Raw genomic sequence first — 6496 nt, 5'->3', positions numbered from 1 at the left:
ACTAGAACACGAGAAGCCATGAATCACTGAGGCGCAGCCAATGCCTGCTCAAATCTCCTTGACGTCGCCAGATGGCGCCACGTATCCGGCAGCTACGCGCGCGTCTGCAGCATCTGGACCAATCGGCGCCTGCTCCCCGGCAGTAGGCGGGCTCCCGGTATTCCGCTAGCGCAGACAAGGTACACGGTATGCTAAAGGTGTCTGCTTGCTAGAACTTCGTTGACGACTTCGAGAACGGGATCCATCGTAACGCTGGCAAAACGCCGGTGCAAACGTAAACGAAGCGACGGTAGCGACGGCCGCAATAGCCGATAGATGCCTTCAACGTGCGGCCGGCGGTAGCTTTCTTTTCGGCTGCTGCTAGGGCGCACTGCTGGCCGCCAGAAATCGCGGAGTCTGCGTTACGTCATGTGCACGTCATGTTTCACGTCACTTAGTCCTGTGTCGTCATAGGAGAATCCCAAGTTTGAATCAGAGCGGCGGGAAAACTTTTTCAACTTCGAATCCAAATTTCTTAGAAATAAATGCATCTTTCGCTGCCGGCCAAGTGGCAACAAAGCCATGAAATGCCAAACTATCGGATTTTGCTGTAAAAAAATATTGATAGAGCTCTCCTCAGTGTCCCTTCAAGTAAGGGGCAATGCAGCGAGCTATGGAAAAAAATGATAAGTGTAACGTTAAGAGATCGAAAGCGGCCGGAGTGGGCGAGAAAACAAACGCGCGTTAATGATATCCTAGTTGAGATCAAGAGGAAGAAGTGGGCTTTGGCAGGGCATGTAATGCGAAGGCAAGATAACCGCTGGCCCTTAAAGGGCAAGTGTACTGAATTTTATCGGCCATATTTTCTTTGCGGCAACCGATAGTTCTTTACTCAAATTACCGTTTAGCCAGGTGTGGTGCCAAGAAGTGCGGTAGAAAATTTTAAATAGAATTTATTGATGTGGGAACACATCTGTATAAGATGGTAGTCTCATCTGGCAACCATTTGGGTTTCCGCCGCGCGGCGTCAAACATGGAATTGTCGGACGGAATTGTCGTTGTTGCTGCCTTTTTCAGTGCGTTCACTGTCCATAAATGGGGCACCGGTCTTCGGCTTCGTCTCATCTCGCCTATAAAAAAACTTATAAGTGATAAATTTGCTTTACTTTAATAATTAGTATGACGATTCTGCCGCTTCTAGGCTTAAGTGGAGAGTCTGTTTGTTTACAGCGATGGTTTCCGTCCTGACAGCGAGATAGCGCCACTATAAGCTGAGTTTGTTTGCGTCTCTGCTAGCATACGCTGAACTAAAAGTGGGAATGTGCCTGCGTATGGCGTACGTATACATATAAATATTCACGTGATTTACAGAAAAAGCGGGCAGTACGCCTTCTACAGTTTATTAGAACAAAACGTACGTTTCTCTGACATTGGGGCATACAAACGGTACGTAGTATTTTCACTCATGCTTCTTCAAAAAAAAAAACCTACCACCTGCAGCAACACAATGAACGTTTGGGCTCGCCACCATGTATTGTTACGCGGCTTTTAACGCCGAAATAAAATTTAAATTCCTGCCTAAACCGGGAGCAGTTCCCTCGTTATTGATGTTATAGGGTGCCAACTACTAGAATAAGTCATTATTTATACACTCATCTCGATGTGTAGACTAACCGTTTAAAGGTAACAGAGTGGATTCCAAGAGAAGGCAAGCGTAGCAGGGGGCGCCAGAAAGTTAGGGGCGCCGATTAGACTAAGAAATTTGCGGGAATACGGTGGCCACAACTGGCGAAAGACATGGTAAATTGGAGGGACATGGGAAAACCCTTTCTTTGCCCTGCAGTGGGCATAATCAGGCTGATGATGATTACGATGATGGCAATGCTTCTAAGGCTTTCATATTTTAACTCATGCAGCTCAAGCATTCACTGACTTTATGCCCCAGGATGCTGATAGCACGCAGCAGGACTGGAAAAGCAATTAGTCATCACTTCACTTCACTTTATTTTCCTTGAAGACCTCCTTCTGGAGGTATTACATAAGGGGTGGGGTTACAGATATTTGGAACACGGCTTTCAGAAATGTAGGTGGGCATGTGATGGCGGAGACTTCGTTGGGAAGTGCATTCCAGTCCCCAATTTCTCGTGGAAAAAACGATGCTGAGAACACTGTTGCGCTAGCAACAAGCCGAGTTATCTTAAACGGATGCGTAGCGCGATGAGATATGAGATGAGATGAGATATGCCTTGAGAACAGGTCGAACTTTTGAAAAGTTCTTATAGGGTGAATAAAGCGGTGTTTTTGCTTTTTCGTTCTTCGAAGGAATGCTCGGATCTTTAGCGTATGTGATCTATGGAACTGAAAAGGCAGGTACGCTTACACCGTTGTAGACATTCATCTTTTCTCACATAGAGCTGCTTATGTTTACTGTAGATATTTAATCCGTCCTTGATGTCAAACTGATTCACATACTGTTTTGATCGCTGTGTTTATGCATCATTTTATCCAGGTAGCCTCTAGACACAAATTTCCTCCTAGACTTTCAAGTAATCATTTACGTACAGTTTTATTATCAAGCCTCGGTATGAAAGCAAGTAGCCGTCTTTCGCTGCATCATCAATGAAACTACGTGTTTCTAATGCATGTATCCGCTAGGAAATCGACAACGTGGCGTCGACGACTGCCTATTTCTTTATCCTGGCGTCACCTTGGACGCGGTCAGGGCGAAAAGGTCGCGCGACCTGCTCGGGACGCCAGGAACAAATCAAGAATTACCTGCTTATCATGAGCACCTTCAGGAGCCTTAAGGAGGTCACACCACTTCCACTCGCGATCGGATAAAAACTTGGCCGTTAAGTCGGCTTTCAATAATTTGGCGCAGAACTTTTTGCGTTACTTAGTGTAAGGTGTTTGTAAGCCTTCTTGCGTGCATACTTAGACCGAACTTTTGCATCCGAAGGTGAGATCCAGCTGTTATGCAGGTTAAACCAAATTTCGCAAATCGGATATATGAGAACTTTCTACGCCAAGCCAGTAAGCTATTTCTCCCTAGCGGAATATGTTCCATGTCTGAATGTTTTGCAACATAGAAAGAGCGATACCAGCGAGGCTTCAGCGTTGATTTCACCGAAAGTTTCGAAAAAGCTCGAAAAAGCGGAAACTGTAATTCAGCACTTGATGAACGAAAAAAATTTCGCCCGACATGAATTTCATCAAATATGTGCAAGCGCCCAGCCCACCGTCTGCTGGCAAACATTACAGCCCTTTATCGGTGTGCAGTTAGGGAGGTCTGCTTTCGGCCGCCTGTGTACTGACCCACTCTGCTGCAGGTCTACCGATGAAATTCCTTTGACTTTGTTTTTTTTTCCATATTTTCACAAAACGTGCAGGTGTGATTACCAGCGACATTTATTGCTGCAATAACATTAGTGCTGCCGTCGCACTTTTACCCCATCCGCGCCAACTCAGAAAACTCCCTGATTGGTCTAGACAGTTACGAAGCCATACGTGTCCCGTGACAATGAAGGACTAATCGAAGCGCGCCGCCAAATCTGAAAACCCATCTTCACTGGAGGAGCAGGAAGACTGCGGCAGTATCGTCATCGCCATCAGCCGGGCCGCATACGTCATCGACTAAAACCACATAACGATCAATAGAGACGCGCTGTTCAAAACTAACTCGAAAGTGAAAATCTAAACTGAAAGCGGCACATTTAGACCTCGGGCAGGATATCTGTGGCAGGATGTAGACGCCATATTGAAGATCGCTTTATGCAGCATTCTTCCTCTGGTTTGTCTGCCTTTTGCTGTTCCGGTTCGCCAGGTCACAGCCCTCAATGAGTAACATAGTGAGCTTAAGTCGTAGTGAACCCAGCTTTGCTTACTCTTTTTTATATTTGGGTTTGCGTTTCTCTGATGGTTCTTCTTTGTAACGCCGTTGTATGCATTTTTATTGCAGTGTGAAGATGAAGGTTGCTGTAATTTTGACGGTGGTGTTATCCGTCGCTGTTGTCAGGCGAGTAATGTTTAGAGCCGCTATTCGCAAAATTAGGTCAGTGCATGTAGATTGTTAATTATAAATGTCTGCAATTAAAGAGCAATACCCTCGCATCTGAACCTCTTCAAAATGGGGAAAAATAGCTGTAATTGAAATCTTGACATCTTAATTTCTTAATTGTCACACAACCTCAGCGATGTGGCACAACCCAAGCAGCACAGATAATTAGCCCAATACTGGACATGGATGGTTTACTCTGGTCCAATACAGGACCGGTCTGTGCCATCACATTTCCAATGATGGGCCCATTAGTTGTGCTGGTGGGGAACAGCTAGGCTCGGACTTAAGACTGCTCCATGATTGCATTGCGTCTATTCTCGGGTCTGGCATGTAAATATCGACGGAGGGTCTGAGATAATCGTTTCCGAAGAATCTTGTTTTAAATGCATCCTAAATTCGTACCTCAGACGGCAGGATTTTCAATTTCTGTTCACCGTTCGTCTGATTCTAACAGCGTGTGGGCGACTTCGGAGCCTGACAGCACCGGTGTCACGTGTGACCCCTCTACATGCCAACAAGTGCAATGCTTCTTCGGAAGCCACAAGGATTACTGCGGATGCTGCGACTTCTGCAACACGGCCGCTACGCCCGACGCTGCTATTGGCTGCGCCATCGGCCAAAATCTTCCAGTAGGCCTTGCAAAAGCACGTGACTTCCTGTACGTTTTTTGTCATGCGGCTCGGATAGCTAGCGCCTCTCCTATGGTTTCCTTCCTCCATGCTAGCCCGTCTCTCGCTCCTGGTGTGACTTCACTTTGTGACGTCACTAGGCATGGTATGACGTCAGTGGTCATTCTAAAAGTCAAACGTGCCAAATGGCTGCCGCTGCGCGAAAGGCCGTTCTTGGGACTAGTATTGCTTTCGCAATAAAAATGAAAATTGGTTTTGAGGGAAGGAAGTAGTGCAGTAATTGTCTCGAGTATCTAGCTGGGCACGCGAACTGCGCAATAAGGCAGGGATAAAGGAGGGAATGAAAGAAGAGGAGGAGGAGGAGGAGGAAAACTTCGTTAAAAACAAGACCATTTCCAGGAGCTTATAGGTAAACGAAGAGAAAAAGAGGCAGAAAAAATGGTGCGGTTCAACTACTGCTGAAACCTGGTTACAGAGCGAAAACTACGGCGTATCGGGCAACTATAAGGGGCTTGGCGTCTGTAACGTTGAGTGCTTTCCGGACACTGGATAGGCAGCGCACCATCCTGGAAGGTGGCAGTCAATGGTTGATCGCGAGAGTTTGCTCAGCCAATGAAAGCTACGGCCTATGGAAGCTGTGCCGCGTGTCTGCCACAACGTTGTCAGCGCTAACGCATGCAGCCCACATCTCTCTCTCATCACCCCACGGACCTATCAGCGCGATTCAGGCATCCACTGACCCAGGGAGCCAGTTATGCGCACTTCCTTTCCTTAAAATCGTCGGAGCGTAAAACGCTGTCAACGCCAATGAACACAGTCACTCACGAGAGAGAGAGAAAAACTTTATTTTTTGAGGAATTCGGGGCACACCCCAGGATCCCCACTCGACCCCACTGCACTCAAGTATTTGTTACAAACGTCCATAACACTGGCAGCCTGGCCAGTGGCGATGGTCTGCATGGCCGGTTCCTCCGAGCGCAGCAGGGTCTCCCAGTCCTCCCAGGTATTGAGGTTCTCTAGGTCCCGCGGGGGAGGGTCCGCCGGGCAGGTGGAAAGGATGTGGAAGGAAGAAGCGAAGGGTTCTGGGCATAGGGCGCAAGCAGGAGTGGGGAATGAGGGATGATAGTGGGCTAGGGTAAGGGGTGAGGGGAGAGTGTGCGTCTGTGGTCTGCGCCAGAATGTTGCGTGTTTGTTATCTAGGGAGGGATGCGGCGGGGGGTAGAGCTGGCGTGAGGCTCTCTATGCCTGCGTCAGCTCGCTCAATGAGTGCATGCGCTCCTTCGTGAATCCCCGATCCGAGGCCACCTAAGCCCGACCTCGGGCTAAAAGGTTGGCGGCCTCGTTTCCGGGATTTCCGGAGTGCGCAGGCACCCATATAAGCACCACTTGGCGGGTTGGGGGCGCATCCGGCGAGTCCAGTATGTCAAAAGCAGGGCCTCGGCCTCGGCATCGAGCAAAATTGAGAATCGCAGTTTTAGAGTAACTTAAATATACCGGGCTTCCGTGCTGGTGATAGCAAGTGCAATGGCGGCTGGCTCTGCAGCCTCTGGGGAGGTGTCCGGAGGGAGACGTAGTGTGAGGAGGGTGGATGAAGAGGAGTCCACCATAGCTGCTGTCGCTTCATCACCCGTGCAGGCAGCGTCCACCCATACGGCGTCCGCTCGGAGCCGCACGTTCGATGGAGTGCCTTCGCACGGGGTCTGCGGCGCTGCTGCATGGTGGGATGGGTGCACATTCTTCGACAGCGGCCTGATGAGGAGCTCCCGGTGAAGGGGTCGTGGGATGGCGAGGAGGGTTGGGTCCTTGGCCGGTATTCTGATTCCGAGGGAGT

The sequence above is a fragment of the Amblyomma mixtum genome, chromosome 8, assembly GCF_055824585.1.
Source record: "Amblyomma mixtum isolate Tamu chromosome 8, ASM5582458v1, whole genome shotgun sequence".
In the NCBI taxonomy this organism is placed as follows: Eukaryota; Metazoa; Arthropoda; class Arachnida; order Ixodida; family Ixodidae; genus Amblyomma; species Amblyomma mixtum.
The sequence above is the reverse complement of the archived record's forward strand: the minus strand, read 5'-3'. Positions refer to the sequence as shown.